The following is a 17,619-nucleotide window of genomic DNA, read 5'->3' as shown; positions in this document are numbered from 1 at the left end:
TGCCTGTATTTTAGCTATCTTCAGCTTGAGGGTACCATTGTAACCCTCCACTAAACCAGCTGACTGGGGATGGTTCGCACTGTGGAATTTCTGTTTCAAACCTAGGCCTGCACATACACTCTGCATAACTTTCCCTATAAACTCACTTCCGTTATCTGACCATACAATCCGTGGCATTCCAAATCTAGGGAAATATTCTTTGAGAAGAATTTTGGCAGTTGATAAGGCAGTATTGTCCTTTAGTGGGTATGCTTCTATCCACCTGGAAAAAGCACAAACCACCACCAAGACATACTTCAAATTATTACAGCGTTCCATGTGAATGAAGTCTAACTGAATCACTTCAAAGGGGCAGGAAGGAGGAGCGAAATGACCAGCTGGAGTTGGAGTTCCCTTGCCAGGATTATGCATCAAGCACACCATACAATTTTTCACCACTCTCTCTGCACACTTACTGATTCCCTCATTCTTCCAGACCGGAGCCAACATCTTACAGATACCTTTAGAACTTATATGTGCTACTCCATGCGCCATTGTCACTACTGCAAGCACATACGCATCGGGCAACATCCAACGCTGCTGCTCTGTCAAATCAATCCAACATCCATTCGAGTCCAACTTGCCCGTACTCTCTCTCCATACACGTTTCTCTTCCTTAGTTGCTTCTTTCTGAATCTCTTTCACGCTTTCCATTGTATCTTCACACATCCCAGACTCAGCGATCCATCTTGCAGACGTTGCAACATACATTCTACTCATCATGTCTCTAGCTGTCTGTTTAGCAATTTCATCAGCAAAAGCATTCCCACGACCAACATCATCCGTGATTGCTTTATGAGCACTGCACTTTACAATTGCAACTTCAGTCGGCAAGGTTAGAGACTCCAACAAGTCGTTAACTAGCTGACCATGTTGAATCTTAGTCCCATGGGACGTAATGAAACCTCTTTCTCTCCACAAACGGCCAAAACTATGGGCCACGCCAAATGCGTACTGACTATCTGTGAACACATTCACTATCTTTCCCTCAGCTAAAACACATGCTCTCGTTAGAGCTATTAATTCTGCAGCTTGGGCAGAATTCTGACTCACTCTTGCAGTCTCCACAATCGTCTTCAACGTCGTTACCGCGTAAGCAGCAGTCACATCACCATTCTCCAATTTAAAACATGACCCGTCCACATACAGCGTACCATCCGGATCGGATAACGGAGTATCTTTCAAATCGATGCGTCCTTTTGTCTCTTCCTCCGTTTTAAAACAGCAGTCATGTGGCTCAGAATCACTCGACTCTTGATCAGTCGGCAACAGCGTTGCTGGATTCAATACATTACATCTTTTGATCTGAATATGACTCGCTAGTAATGTCAGCTCGTAACCAGATAATCTCGCACTAGTAAGGTGTTGTGTCTTCGTTCGGTTCATGAGTGTATCCACTGCATGAGGAACCATGACCACTAGCATGTTGTTCATCACCAAACCAGCAGATTGTCGAATGGAAGCCGCAGCTGCCGCTGTAGCCCTCAAACAACTAGGCAACGCTCTAGCTACCGGATCTAATGTTGATGAGAAATACGCACAAGGGCGTTGTTTATCACCAAACTTCTGTGTCAGGACACTCAACGCGCAACCTTCTCTCTCGTGAACGTAGAGCGTGAATGGCTTACTGTAATCAGGTGTACCCAATACAGGAGCTGAACACAAGGCTTTTCGTAATTCAGTAAAACTCTCTTGACATTCATCAGACCATGGCACCGGACTCGGAACATTTTTCCCAGTCAAAGCTACCAATGGTTTCGCTAAAAGAGAAAAATTTGGAATCCACTGCCTACAGTAGGAGGTAATACCTAAAAAGGCACGTACTTCTCTCTGTGTGCGTGGAACACTCATCTGCGTAATTGCTTTTATTCTTTCTGGGGTCAACTTCCTTCCCTCCTTTGACAAGAGATGACCTAGGTAGGTCACTTCTTGGCAGCAGTATTGCATCTTGGAAGGTGACACCTTGTGATTCAAATCAGACAAATGATGCAATAACGATACTGTAGCTGCTTTGCAAGTTTCCTTGTCATCGGCAGCCACTAAAATATCGTCTACGTACTGTACTAGGGCAGAACTTGGAGGAAGGACAAAAGAATCTAACTGGCTTTTTAATGCTTGACTATAAATAGACGGACTTTCACAGTAGCCCTGTGGAGCGCGTTTAAATCTGAAACTTCGACCTCCTAGACAGAAGCCAAAAATATCTCTGCTTTCCTCGGCTATCGGAATGCTGAAAAAGGCATTTTTCAAGTCGATGACTGAGAACCAAGTGGCTGTAGCAGGAATCAATGTTAACAATGCAGTAATGTCTGGAACCACAGGAAACTGCGGAACCACAATCTTATTAACTTCTCTAAGGTCTATGACAAACCTGTACACTGGAGGTTTCGTAGGATCAGTTCGTTTCAGAATCGGCAATACAGGACTATTACAAACATTTCCTCGAGTTTCTTCAACCACACCTTTCTTAATCAAATCTTGCACAATCAATAAAAGTGCACGTTCTCCTTCACTAGATATTTTATATTGGGGAATTCTTGGAAATTTTACATTTGCTTTCAAAGTTACTACATACGGTGGTATTTCTAAAAGGCCTACATCATTAGGACCAGTCGCCCAAAGAGAATCAGGGAGTGAGCGCAGCTCTGGCGGGAGTGCATCCATTGACAAGTACATCGGAGAAGTGATTCTTTTACCCAAAGTAAGCTGTACCCCTTCCGGAGAACAGTACAATGTCGCATATAGTCGTTTTAACAAATCTAAACCAAGCAGATTTTCATTACAACCTGTCGTCAAAATCAGGGGTGCTTTCAATTGGCATGGTCCAACAGAAATAGACAAAGGACCAGATATCGGGTTGTAAACAGGGGCGCCTGAAAAACCTACGGAAACATTCGTTGAGCCGGACAAAGGTGCGCCAGGGAGTTTCGCATGAATGATAGAACTTTTTGCGGCACCAGTATCCAACAGAAACGGTTCGACTACACCTGATGTTGCTACTGCGACATAAGGCCCACTCTGATCCACTGGAACTGATACTACTCCCTCTCTCTGTCCATGGCTGTCCTAGTACCCATTTTGCTGAAATCCCTCATCCACTTCACAATAATCTTCAACAAGATATTGCTGAGATCTATTTTGTTGAGCTGACTGTACATTTCGTTGATCAAAGTGATTGGAGGGACGATCATTCGTTTGCGGAGGCATAGCACCTCGCCCTCGACCTCTAGAATTCTGCACAAAACCACCACGACCTCTCTGAGCTGCTGCAGCATTATTTTGCGCTAAGATTGGACATTCATTTTTGTAGTGACCCTCTTTCTTACAGTATGCACACTGATTCCACTGGTATTGAGGCCTGGTTGAACTATAATCTGTCCTCTGATACAAATTCTGTTGCATATTAGTCTGATTCGTGCGAGGCGGATACGCCTGCTGTAAAAGAACTTTAGTCTTTAAATCTTTCGCTTTCTTCTCTGATTTTTCCTTTTCCTCTCTATCCCTATTTTCGTAGTATTGTGCAGTCGCAAGTATTTGCGCTGTTGTGGATACAGCCCACGCACTTTCTGAATCCTTTAATTTATTGCATAATTCAGGTAACAAATTATGCACAAATTTATCGACAAATAGTCTCTGTCCTCCTTCAGTGCTCATATCCTGACCACTATGATCTACAAAAGTCTCTTCGAACCTCGTGAAGAAGTCGGAGACACTTTCATCTTTCTTTTGCTTGCATGCGGATAATTTATCCCAATTAACACGCAACGCAGGCATCAGAGTCTTCATTAAGTCAATTATTCTACCTGGAAGATTAGCAATTAGGGGTTCGGGTTTTGCACCACCCGTTTGCTGACCGTCCGCTGCAGTGATAGCTGCCCAATCACCACCTAAGGCTGCTTGATGATCCTCCCTACGAATTTTAGCCCACACTGGTTGTGGAACTACATTTCCAAATAACATATCGATGTCCGCTAAGTTCATTATACAAGCCTCAACTGTCTGTGTTAATTCCTTGTAATATCCAGCAGGATTTTTACGAGGATCTGGCAAGGCCTGTTTCACCGCTAGCACTTCAGCTCGCTTCCATGGAATGTGTATCCACACTCGTTGGAACTGTGCTGGAGCAGCTGCAATACCCGCATTATCATCACGTTGTATTGCTTCACGCCAAATTGGAGGAACCTCCCTCATAGGATATTGGCGACTTGGCTTCATTTTACCTTTCTCTAAATCTCTCGGCGAACGAAGAGATGGATCATTCCTAAAACTTAAAATAAGTTCCATCGCTTCCTTTATATTATCGCCCACTATCATTCCTGCAGCAAACTCTTTTTGAATTTTAATTAAATCTTCCAAGTCTGATTCAACATCGTCTTCCTCTATTTCCTCACGTAACAACGAGCACATCTCATCAAAGACGTACCGTTGCGTTGGTTCCTTCCATTGCATAAACGTATCTAGTACATCTCTCGTACTATATCTTCTAACTTTCGTAATCCATCTGAGAGCCGTGGAATCTAAAATTCCCCGTTCTTCAGTACTTGGTAGCTGACTACGTCTCTGAACAGAGTCAGAAGTAGGAGTCTTAATTAAAGATTTATATAAAGGAGACAGTATATTAGCAACAGAATCAGTTATTTTTCGACGTACAGAAAGTGGAGTTAACACACTTGCAGACGTAGAGAATACAGTAGAGGTAGGAACAGATAGCGAGGCAGTAGGAGTATCGAGAAAAATAGTTTGTGAAGTAGTAGGTGTAAGCGAGACAGATACAGGTATAGAAGATGGCAACCCAGGAAGAGGAGGAGCCGTAGGAATATTCACATTAACCACAGGAGGTACAGGAACTTGATTCTGAGGAACAAGAACACCAGGTTGTCCAGCAACCGGCAATTGAACATTCGGCACAAATTGGGCCGTAGCACCTTGTGCATACGGTGGAGGTGACCGTAACAAATAAGACAACAGAGGATCGTTTTCGGGATCCTCCAGTATCGTAGCTGTTTTCGATGGCAAGGCAGGGTAGCACTTGTCAATCGCTAAATTATGCTCTCTAATCGCTACATCTATAGCCTTTTCGCACTCATTATCTTGCAATTGTTTAGTTGCTTGCTCTAGAGTTAACTCTTCTTTCTCTTTCTGTTCTCTCTTCAACTTTTTCATTTCTCTCTGTTTGGACTCTTTTCGCCAATAACGGAAAGAATCAAACATTGCCGGCCGGGCTTTCTTCCTAAACAATTTCGCTTCTAAATTATCAAGAATCTCGGGTAGTGGCCAACTAAGGACAACTAAGGACACCATCCTTCTTATAGTAACGGACCCATACCTCATTATAAGATATAGGACCCACACCATGTTTACAATATAAGTCATAAAGGGGAGTCCCAATCGGAGGGACCAGACAGGAATCCTCCAATCGTGAGTCACTGTTGCAACTAAAACAAGACAACATTTTCCGACTTACCATTTTTCAATCCGGAACACAAAACAAACAAAACACGGAACAAATATGTGCACTCGAACCAAGAACTTAGGCCTAGCAAAACCAAACTAATGTATCGATACCCAAACTGAACCAAATAGATTATCGTAACCAGAACAACTAGTGATAATCTTACGAAACCAAACCAAACTAAGAACCGATCAGGGATTTTAACAATCCCCACAAAGTAACCAGCTAGCTATCACTAAATACTTAACTGAGGCACTGAAGACGTCACCAAGGAGAAACCCGTCACGTTTCGCTGTACTAAGGGCTGCACCTCGGGTCCAAGACAGGGCGACGGTCAAGGCAACGGCCCACTGCAGCCGTCCTGAACGGGAACCCTCGTGGAAGAGAACTTCGGGCCACTTTTGCGATATGCCGGGATCGATGAAGTGGGGCGCCTCCCTCGGAAATCTTCACACGAAGCTCCTCGAACTCTTCAGGCTTTTGGACCGGTACCGAACGACGTCGCCCCACGTTGGGCGCCAATTGGAGTTCTGGACTTTTTGGTTCCGTCCAGAGGTGTCAGGGAACAACACCCAAAGACCCCGGAGTTCCACCTGCCTTGGTGCGCAAATGAACAGAAACACGGGCTTCTCGATGGTGGCGTCAAAGACCAAAGGTTTATTACTGCAGGGACACAGAAGTCACAGAAACTACGCATCGGCAGTAACCAGGAGCCTGTTCGATTTGTACATTGAGGGTTGCTCCTTATATACTAAAAATTGTGCTTCAGGCAAATATTTCACATGTCAGTACATTCCTAAACCTTTGTGTCTTAAACAATAAATATTTGGCGTTACACAGGAACTGTCGATAATATCTGATGCCAAACATCACGAAGAGGGGTTCCCACTAGTCCATCACAATCCCTTGTCAATATTGCATTCAAGAGCCGGACCGCCTCATCGTAAAGTTTGTTACCTCCCCCTAATAAAGGCCCAGAAGGAAAGGAGCAGAGCCAGGTGCAGGAGATAGGAAAGCGGGATAAGAGATGTTTGTGGGTTGTAAATGGGCAAGGCTACCGGCTTCGGCCGCCTAATCATGATCAGGACAATGGACACGAGAACCAGTTCAGGTGGGCTAGCCTCGGGCAGAGGAGGCAGCCTTTGTCAAGTCATGCAGCTACAGCGTGATCTGGTTTAAGGTACACGTGTCATGAAAGAGGTGAATCTCCGGCTAAGGCTACGTGTCCTTAATCGAAATGAAGTGATCAGAGGTTATTGCATATGTGAGGGCAAGAAACACAAAATGGCGGACATGATCTAAAATGGATGCCGTGGGTAGATCAGAAATGTGTTCATAACAGGAGTGCTCTTGCTCGTATCGTAGCGAAAACACCAGGATATGCTAAATGGATCATTTGCGGTTCGCTGATACTAATATTATGTATTTCCGACAATATTGAAAACACGGGTTCAAATCGTCACGGAACCTCAAAGGGCTGAATAGGGCTGCTCTTGTGGGGCTTACTAGTATCACAGTCAAGTACTTTAGAATAATTTTGTAATTTATTGTCCATCAATTTTAATTTATTTAGGAGTACTGTGCAAAACCCTCTGAGGGATTCCTCTCACTTTTCAAAACATTTGGAACAGTATTTTATTTAATCTAGACTCAAAGGCTGCCAAATCCATTGAAGTAATATTCCCTCAGTTTCTAATTTGCATTTTGCGGCAATTTCTGGTATCAGCCTACAACAGTTCTGGGTTTTGGCATCATAAAAGTAGAAGATAGTCTTTTCTTTTTAAGAGAGAATGAGTTTGGTAGTGTGGTGGTTGCTGCTGAAATCACTGTTGGAGTCTCAAGTATTACTCAAGGGTTCCATCTGTTAATTATCTGAGATCTTTTCTGACTCACCCTTCTTCATTCCTGGAGTTTCCTATATCAATGTCTGGATCTTCTGGTATCCCCATGCACGCCATGTAGTGACTTGTATTTATAAGCTGTGGCTCGACAGACAGTTGAGACAGTTGTTTTTAGCACTGTGTTCCCTAACCTCCTCCAGCTGGATTCAGTGTTAATAGCCCACATAACAGAAGTTAGATAATTAGTATGTGACTCAGTTGTTGTGAATTGTTGCTGTTTGGTTATCAGGGAGTGAATTGATGTTTCTCTTACCCACGATTAATGAATTCTTCGATCAGGAACAAGTGGACTATCAAAGCTCTTCCGAGAGGCTCCCTTGATTCGTTATCATGGGTAAAAAAAATGTAGTGTTGCCCCCTCATTGACACCTGGAGGTAAATACAAACTCTCAAGGTATGGGGATTATTCATTTTTTATTTTTTTCAAAAACTAACTCCAGCTTTGGGAGTTTGTTTCTAAAAGACAATTTTGTTTTTTAAAGTTTGGTGGATGGCATCAAAACGGAAAGCGGACATTTACTAAACTCTTTGTAAATTGACTTTGACGATGGTCCTTTTCAACGTACAGAGGTGACTGCATGGCGGGAGGCCATCTCTAAATTTGGGATACAACAGTCTGTCAGGATGGCAGAGGTAATACACTCCGCTAACCAATACTGACGAAGTGGTGTTCTTCAAGCTTTAAACCAGGCCAATAATATTCCCTCTCAGGCATGTGAGTCCAACAATGAAAACAAGTTCACCAAAACCCAGAGTGTGAAAGTGGTCCACACATTTCTACATTATTCTGCATAAAGATTTCTAAAATGTTATTGGTGGGTAACTTTGTATGTAACGGTTCCACTTTCCACTTTTCCGTCTTTGTTCTAAACCTGATGAGCTCATAATACATTCCCTATCTAAATGAGATATAACTTCAATATCACTGACTTTGGCCCTTGACAGCAGGCCTTTGCTACATGCTGTAGGAAGATCTGACCAGATGAAAAATGCCATTATATAGGTTCAATACAGCTTAGTGACGAACCTGTCATTTAAAATTACCATTTTTTGACTGGCAGCCACCTTTTTTAAACAGTAATATTATTATTGCCAAATAATTAAATGAAAATGAAGATTAGGCTGACTGTATTCTGGGAGGCATGGGTCTCCGATTACTAGCCCATGCAAGGTTGTGAACTTTTTTCTAAGTAAAATACCTGGAGCAAGCTTTATTGGTTTTAAGCATGGTGTGCAAGTCCCAAAAAAGGATGCAATGTATGTAATCCGCATGTGCAATTCACAGCACCACTCTTGAATACTTGGGTCTTCCGCTCGATCAATCTTTGAGGAAAATATTAGGCCATGTGATGGGAGGGTGGGATGGAAAAAGATAAATTGATCTCTTCTATTCCTTCTCGAATACTTGCTGGCTAGGGTATTATCAGTTATTTAAGATTAGTGTCTCTGCAATGCAGTAGGTCTCAGGCAGAGTCACATACACATTTGTGAGGGGCATGTCAGCAAAGAGAAAACGCAGCAATACAAATATGGAGACATGCAGATGTTGAGTAAATGTACCAAGCTGTCCTGTGTGACTGGAGAAGATTTACCATGAGGGAGGTGGACTTAGCCAGGTATGAAGACAATATAGGTGGCACCAGAGGGAGAGTTGGTGCAGCATTACCCATTTCAGGCCACTCTTCTCTGGATTGCTGCTAGCTCCCACAATTGGTCTTCCTGCCAGAGGCACGCAACACCCCTCACGCCCCAAGCCTTTGTCTCTGTTGTGGGAGTAGTATTCACACTGGGCTTCAGCTGGATTGCTGATGAAAATTAGCCTCCGGAGCATCAGGATAGGGTAACTTTTCAAGAGTTACTTTTCCCTAATATTAGTCACCCAGAGCAGGGGTTTAGCCGAGTATGACAAAAATATAAGGGTCTGTGCAGGATTAGTCATGTCAGCCCAATCCCTATGGACTGCTACTACAGCTTGGAAAATATAAGTTGCATTATATGTTGCTGTTTCTGGCAGGATATTTGTTTGAAATCAGTATGTTATACACAGGCACAAACAAAAACATGAATATAAAGTAAAAGAAAGTGTAAAAAGTAGGAAAGGGATTTACTAATTGAGGCTGATGGTAGTCCAACACAAGTAATATTATTTCTATCTTGTTAGGTCACGTTAAAGGATTCAGTAGTTTAAACTTGAACTCAATCCATGCTAGCAATAACACAGAGCAGGCTATGCTCTAAAATATGTAAAGCATTTAGGAATACCAAAACATTTAAAAAGTAAAAAACACAACATAAATACAATAGTGTCTAATTTTATGACCAAAATGACAAAAATCCAATCATGTGAAACAGAGATATGAATTGTAGAAGATTTAAGTAAAAATAGTGCCAAGATGAACAACGCACCAATGAACTGTGATCACTGTAGACTGGGACCTTGGTTTCTCCTGTGGATTTAATATCTGAAATGTAGGAATGGGGTAATAAGACATTTCCATATTATTTATTAAAAGTCTGACATCACCATTAAGTGGACTTTTTATAAATATTAAAAATAGTTGTTCAGTCTACATAAAGGTGACTTATTAATGCTTAAAAAGAAGGGTTTCTCCTGTCAAAAAGGGATATTTTGACAGGATGGGCTGCAGTTTGTTAAACTTCAGTAGCCCGGCTACAGTGGTAAGCCTGAAGTCTTGTTTGCATGATCACACTAATGGATGGTAAAGTCGTTCTGCATTCCACTTTACTTTCCATGCAATGGGAAAACTGTGGGCTACACAAACTATTGCCTTTCAGGAGAGTTAGTATTATGCCAATGAGGGCTTAGCCAAGTTGACATTTTTTGTGGGTCAGACCATAAGCTCTGGACAGCAGTATCCTAGTGTGCAGAGTCTAAAATATAACAGTAACATAAAACAGTAGAAAAGGGAAAGGGAGTGGCACTCTGAAAGGGGCATTTTCTCACAAACAGGACAAGACAAATAGGTTGTGATTGTGTTAACATTTATTACCATCCAGTATAGCCACCAAAAAAGTGGTGTTTTAGTGTCTCTGCCTTTCCATGGCGGCATTTCCGCCATGGAAAGGCATGTGGTAATTGTCTTTGGGGGCCCGTAGCGGGCCCCCATACAGTTGGGATGGGGGTGCACCTGCATTTGCATGCACAATGTGGCAGGCACTGCGCGTTGCCTGTCGTGTTGTGCATGTAAATGTATGACATGCATTCCCAGCATCGTGGCAGGCAGTGCTGTGAGCACCCCCTACCACAATGCTGGGAATAGGGGTTGTCACCATGGCATCCTAATTTCAGGTGCGGGACCGCTGCACCCTGTGCGGAAGGTCCCGCATTCCATTACGGTGGCAGCCGGATTTTGTCAGCAAGCCATTGTAATAGGGCCCTTTGTTTTTCTCTTTGGCTCTGCCAGTGAAAATTGCTTTTGGGTGCTTGTCACAATAAGGCCACAATAAGGCCATGACAATGGTATATTTCTACATGTCCTTCATTTACCTACTATGTAACCTGCCTTGTGGGCTTCAAGGCCTACATAAAGGTGACTTATTAATACTAAAAAAGAAGGGTTTCTCCTGTCAAAAAGGTATATTTTGACAGGATGGGCTGCAGTTTTTTAACCTACAGTGGCCATGCTACAGTGGTAAGCCTGAAGTCATGTTTACATGATCACACTACTGGATGGTAAGGTAGTTCTGCATCCAATTTTACTTTCCATGCCATCAGAAAATTGTAGGCTGAACAAACTATTGCCTTTCAGGAGAGTTAATATTATGCCAATGATGGCTTAGCCAATTTGCCCCCTTGGTGGGTCAGACCATAATCTCTGGACAGCAGTATCCCAGTTTAAAACGGACCATGAAATAAAACAGTAGAACATGAAGTTGCACTCTAAAAGGGGCATTTTCTCACATACAGGTCAAGACAAATAGGTTGTGATTCTGTTAACATTTATTACCATCCAGTAAAGCCACTGAAAAAGTGGTGTTTTAGTGTCTCCGTTTTCTATTAATTTCCTTATTCAGTTTGTGGTTACATTACGAATGCATGAATTACTAAATACATCTAATACAATGGAAAACCCTTTGCATCTATATATTTATTGAATTAAACTGAAGGAAACATTTCACCATATGTTTTTATAAAGTTAAGAAAAATGAAGAATACGGAAATGAATACAAATATTTTAGTGCAGTAATTTGAATTAATAGTTTGTTTCAGCAATTGCAGAACAACTCATTTGTATTCAATACATTGATTCAATAACTCACTAATATGCAATTTTCTGTGTAAGTTTCATTTAATATAGCTAATAAGGATTTGATGAAATCTCTTTAGTTGCCTAGATTGTGTTATTCCGGTTCACCAAAGACCTGTACTTCACAAAGCGCGATGAACTGCTTTCGGCCTGGTATAACAATGTTCACATAACGGCCCACCATTCCATTGCAATGAAAGGTCTGGGTACTACCAGCTGAGATACTGGAAATGTAGCCGCACCTGGGGAACCAAAAAAAAAGGCAAATCTGAATTAACTCATTGATGTTTGAAACATTATTCCTTCCTGTGTTTAATCAATTTATTTAAAAGCTGTTTGAGGACAAGCATTGACAAAGAGTTTAGGTTTGATTTTTGAATTGTTCATACACAGAGATGCATAACATATGTAAATCATTTTTTTCAAGTTCAAGTGACATCAGGGTCAAACTGTCAAATATATAGGCCCAGGCACCAAAACAAAATTGATCCCCCATTAAGGAATTAGATAGGTAAAGAATGTGGCCCACTTTTGTAAATTGGAGCCATTTTGAACTTGTAAAGACACGCTGTGTAAGTGTTTCGCAAGGTGTGCAAGATTGCATGGATTTGAGCTTACTACAGGCAATGTTTCTTTTATCACAAGGGAAATAACAGTAAGAACCGGCCTACCAGACCACAAATAAGGTCCACAATCATAAAAAACAAGCATTGGAAATTTCAAAATGTCACTCCATAAAAACCAGCCCAGACACTGACATGTCAGAGAAACCAATTGGACATTCCCTGGTTGCCCTACAGGCCAATACAACCCTGACTGGCATACATTTGAAATTACACACACACAAGTACATTTACAAGGGTCAGATAGCCGTTAGTAATCCTATAAACCTACATAACTATGCAGCTAAAAAAGTGCATCAGCAAACCTTTGCATAATGGGCAGTTGAGACAAAGTAAGATATATCAGGGGAGTTGTGGGATGTGCAGCAGTGCAGCAGAGGGTCACAACAGATGAGCAGAATGGGATATACAGCAAAGCATAGCTGGAGAGGCATCTGAGAGGAGAACTAAGTGGTGTGATCTAGAGTAGCAAACAGCGATGTGTTTTAGGGGAGCACTGTAACTATTTTGTGCTATATGGGCATATCAGATGCTGTGCATCAAAGGTAACTAAACTTTATATAGGGATCACTGGATTTTGTGCATCAGAGGAGCACTTATTGCTGTGATGCAATGTGCTGTAGAAGCTCCTAGTGAAAGTGTATTGGGGTTGAATTGTGATGTAAAATTTAGATACAAACTATTGAACAAGTTACTTACCTTTGGTAATGCCTTACCTAGTAGAGACTCACTGCAGATGCCTTACCTTAAAATATTCCCCAGGTGTCAAACTGAATACCCGAAAAATTTAGCAGTGCCCATGCGCACCTGTAGATGGTGTTGTTCGGGTCTGCGTGGAATCGTCACCATCATTCAGGGAAGTGACATGCGCGGTGACTAAATAATCCCCACTACAGCATGCTGGCCTCAGTTCTTGACAGTTTTTACAAACCACATCAAAGACCAAACTGAAAAGAAATGACTAGTGTGCCAGTATGAGGTCTAAAATGATCTCTTTAAGTGTTAGATACACAGTTCGCAGAGCAGGGAGGATGGGAGAACCAGTAAGGAATCTGTGGCTAGATAGTCTCTACCAGAAAGGCATTACCGATGGTAAGTGACTAGTTCAGGTGCAAGGCCCTGCCCTCTTCCTGCGAAAGATGGTGAGAGAGAATATCAAGTCAAAAATATCGAACAAACGATAATATTGTGGAATGGAAATATCGAGTGCAAGAATATTGTTGTCAAGAATATTGATTTTAGGGTAAGTAATATTGATCATTAAAATATAGAAGTCATTAATATTGTCCGTGAAAATATGGTTGTTTTTAAAATAAAGTTTTTTAATTATTGTTTTTAGAATATATTTTAAATGTATATGACATAATATTTTTGTTTAATTATTCTTTGTTTCTTACTATATTAGTTGCATTTTTAGTAGTTATAACATGTTACTTAATTAAAATGTTGTGTTTTTTAGTTCTGTAGTCAGTTGCGGGTTTATAAGGTGGGTAGTAATTTAATTAAATTGAATTCATGATTATTGTCTAATTAATAATATTGAATTGATATTTAAGTATGTTAATTTTGTTAATTATTTCATTAAAAAGTTTTTTGAAGGGTTGTGGTGTTTATAGGGGTGAAGGGTGGAAAGTAATTCATTTATAATAAATTATTAATGAGTTGTAAATTAATAGTAATTGGTAATTTATTGTTAATTGTGTAATTTTGTTTATTTTTAGGTATGGGCTGTGGGGTTATAGGGTTAAAGGGTGGGAAGTAATTTATGTGTAATGTATTAATAATTAGTTATTAACAAGAATTGATTAATTTACACTTAATTATGCTAATTGTATAATGAATTATTTTAGATTTGGGGATTATAGGAATAAAGGGTATTAAGTAGTTTATTTTTTATTAATGAATTATTGTTAATTAGTATTGATTGTTAATGTTGTTAATTTTTTACATGTTTTTACTTGTTACTTGTTAAATACTAATAATTGTTTAATTGAAAATTAATTAATTTAATTGTGTTATTTGCTGGTTGTTATATTTTAGGTGGGGTATGTGGGAATAATATGGGTAAAGCCTGGGAAGTGAATTGATTTTAATACTTTTATATTTAGTTTGTCATGAATGATATTTGTTTAATTGATAAATAAATATGTTAATTGTGTAAGTAAGTCTTTTTTAATTTTGATGTGGGTTTTGGTTTTTGTAGTCGGATGAGTGGGAAGTAAATTTATTTTACATTTTTATATTAAATATATTTATATTTTTTATTCAACATGCATATTATTTTATTTTTAATATTTTCATTTGTTTAAGATATTTTATTTGTTTTTAATGTTGTACTGACTGGAGTTGGAATTGTGGCTGTTAACCCTTTACAATCCAATAGTCCTCTACTGTTGCACTGACTGGAGTGGGAATATTACATTTTACCCCCATCCAACACTTTCCCTACTGTTTCACTGATTGGAGTGCAAAACTATGGGTAGGGTCATATGTTATGTTCAGATAGTTTTTTGTGAGCAACAGTGAATCTGATGAAGTCCAGTGCCACATTTTGCAAGGAGCGCAGCGGAGCAGAGAGGGGAGAGTGAGCTGCGAGAGGCTGCGAGAGCCCATCAGCGTTGCCATTGCCATTGGCGTTTTAGGCATCTAGCAACGACCGCTGCAGAAACGCTGCAGCTGGTGGCGCTGCTGGGACTGGCTTGACCCACACTTGGCCCTCCAAGCTGGCCACAACTCCCTGAGGCTGCCAGCCTCTCTGTGCTTCTCGGAGCCACGGCAGGGGCCACAAGTGACTGTCTGGTGTCTGGTGCAGCGAGACCCGAGGACTGCCAGCTGACCGCGCCTGAACCTGGACTCGGGACCGCAAGGCCATCACCTGGTGCAGTGTGGTAGCCCTGATTGCTAATGCGGCAGGAGCTGCTACTGCACATTACACTCTAAATAATCTATCAGCGACATCTGAAGACATCTGAAAGATGTCAAGAATTTTGTGTGGGCCGTGACTGTTCCTTGCAGGACATCTTGGGGGCCGCTCGTTGCAGGACACTCTTGTGGCAGAGGCGGCCCAGGGCCTGGTACTGGGACTGGGACTGAAACTGGGATACCAGGGTCTGGAGGGCAAGGGTAGAGGCACCAGTGGAAGAGGAAAACGGGAGTGGTGTGCAGGATACAGCAGGCTGTATGGTGAGGCCTCCTGATTTACCAATATACAGTGCAGGGGGGAGTGCTGATTTGACCCCGCCTGCTGTTGTCTCTTTGCAGGATCATCCGTGCTGGCCACAGGCTTGGTCGGCAAGGAAGTTGTGTGAGGATTGCTGTGGTGGCTTAATTCTGGAAGGTTTAGGATGGCCAGATAGGCCTGTAGCATATGAGCACAACCTAATGTTTGAGAGCCAGGTGAACAAGCAGTAAAGTTGTTTGCCATCTCAGCACATTTTATCATCATAACCTGCGAAATACCTTCCTTTGGGTTTTCACAGACAAGTCCAACCTTCACCCTAATCACACGACGCACTATTACCAAAAAGACCTCCCAAAAAAGACTGATAAATATGTAAAGCCCCCACAAGTAATTATTGTGATCACTTATCCTACAATGGCCTACAAGAAATTAAGATCTTGTACAATCTTTATGAAAAGAATAGGAATACATCAAGACGTACGTAAAAATCCATGCAAGAAGGTCCATCTGGGACACATGACGGGGACTTCTGAAATAACTGCCTTCTTCCAAAAAATAAATCATAAAGTACAAATGATCGACTCCAATAACCAAGGAAGCGTTCTGACCGTCGGAAACTTCATTAAAGTGACTTTGACCGACCTTGGTGAGGATAAAAAAAAACGTTAAGTCGTATAAAGACAGTAAAGACAGTAATGCCACCGCTCAAGGTCTGGTAAATATAGAAGTATTGCAGGAACAAGGAACAACATCATCACCTCCCTTAGAACACAATTTACAACAAGTCCAGTTACAGACTTTACTTTACCTCACATCAGTGTCACTCTCTTGACCCAAGCACCTAGAGAGATTAAGCATCACTAGACAATTACAAATAGTACCCCCCGAAAAAATGCTAATTTAATTTCACTAGGAAATCTGCCTGCATCACACACATTTCTTTCCACTATGCATTTATAATCTTCAAATGGTTATAAACTGGTATCAAATTCTTTATTTTCCCTGCAAAAAATTCTAGAATCAATTCTCAACCTTCTGGGGAATATGATGGATAACTCAGATCAGATGCTGGACACACAAATAGGTATGTTGCAATATCTTGTCAACAAAAAAAGGAAACAGCAATGTATTTGCCAGGCACCAACCCAAAGAGGAATGGAAAAAAATGAGGACAACCTTCCTAATCACAGAGATACTCTTTTAAACGAAGAAACAGTATTAAAGATGAAGCATACATCAACCCAAATGGGAAGGAACAAACATAAAGTAACACAGAAAAGCTTAGAGATCACTCAAATGTTTTCGCTTAACAAAATTTTTAAGGAATCAGATAACGATAAAGTCTCAAAACCGATCAAAGTATATTATCCAATCTTTATTTAGATCATCTCTAAAGTCACAGCTAATCAAAATAATAAATCCTTGATAACTGAAACCAAAAAATGAAGAACATTTTCTGAATCTTTAGCCTTACTCCTCTTGGATACTCTTTTAGCCCAAAAGGAAAGGAGAATTACTAAGAACAAAAAGAAAAGGCAGAAGAAAAAAATAACAAGGAGATTCGCGGAACAAACATTACAAGTGCTAAAGTTTCCAAAATGTTCTTCTCCCGAACTCCAATTATCTGAGCAGGATAAACTTTTGGAAAATAATTCAAATCAGCATATATCGAAGTGCATTGACACACAATTAAAAGAGACCAATAACGCTCTAAATCCTTTGGCAGTTACTTTCTCAACCACCTTAAGCTGTAATAAATGTTCCCAACCAGCGTCCACCCAAACAATAAAAAAACTCCGGACCCCTTACGAAGAGCAGATTCACCCGAATACTTTGGAGTTCACTGATATATTCCCATCAGGGAATGATCCACTTAACCGGGAGAGAACTACAAATCTTATACAAATGATTCATGTGTTACACACCTTTTCAAGTGCAGAGATGAAATTAGTAGTCTTTCCCTTAAAGCCCAAACCTACAGTAGCCGCTGTGTAGTTTTGGTCTCCTGTGAATCCGGGTATTGTTTTAAAGGAAAGAGAAATTCTGTTTAAGAATGGATATGACGTAGTAGCAGCTGACTACAAGGGATACCACAATTGGAATAATCCCAAAGAAAGTACTGATAAGAAAAACTACTCACTCCCACACGCCCACA

At 40.9% G+C, this 17,619-nt stretch overlaps 1 pseudogene; it reads right to left on the bottom strand.

Moving 5' to 3' along the window:
• Nucleotides 1-11,754: 11,754 nt before the first annotated feature.
• Nucleotides 11,755-17,619, bottom strand: part of LOC147709551 (fucolectin-4 pseudogene) — a 291,116-nt pseudogene continuing 285,251 nt past the window's right edge.

Source organism: Lissotriton vulgaris, chromosome 6 (assembly GCF_964263255.1).
Source record: "Lissotriton vulgaris chromosome 6, aLisVul1.2, whole genome shotgun sequence".
Taxonomy (NCBI): Eukaryota; Metazoa; Chordata; class Amphibia; order Caudata; family Salamandridae; genus Lissotriton; species Lissotriton vulgaris.
The sequence above is the reverse complement of the archived record's forward strand: the minus strand, read 5'-3'. Positions and strand labels throughout refer to the sequence as shown.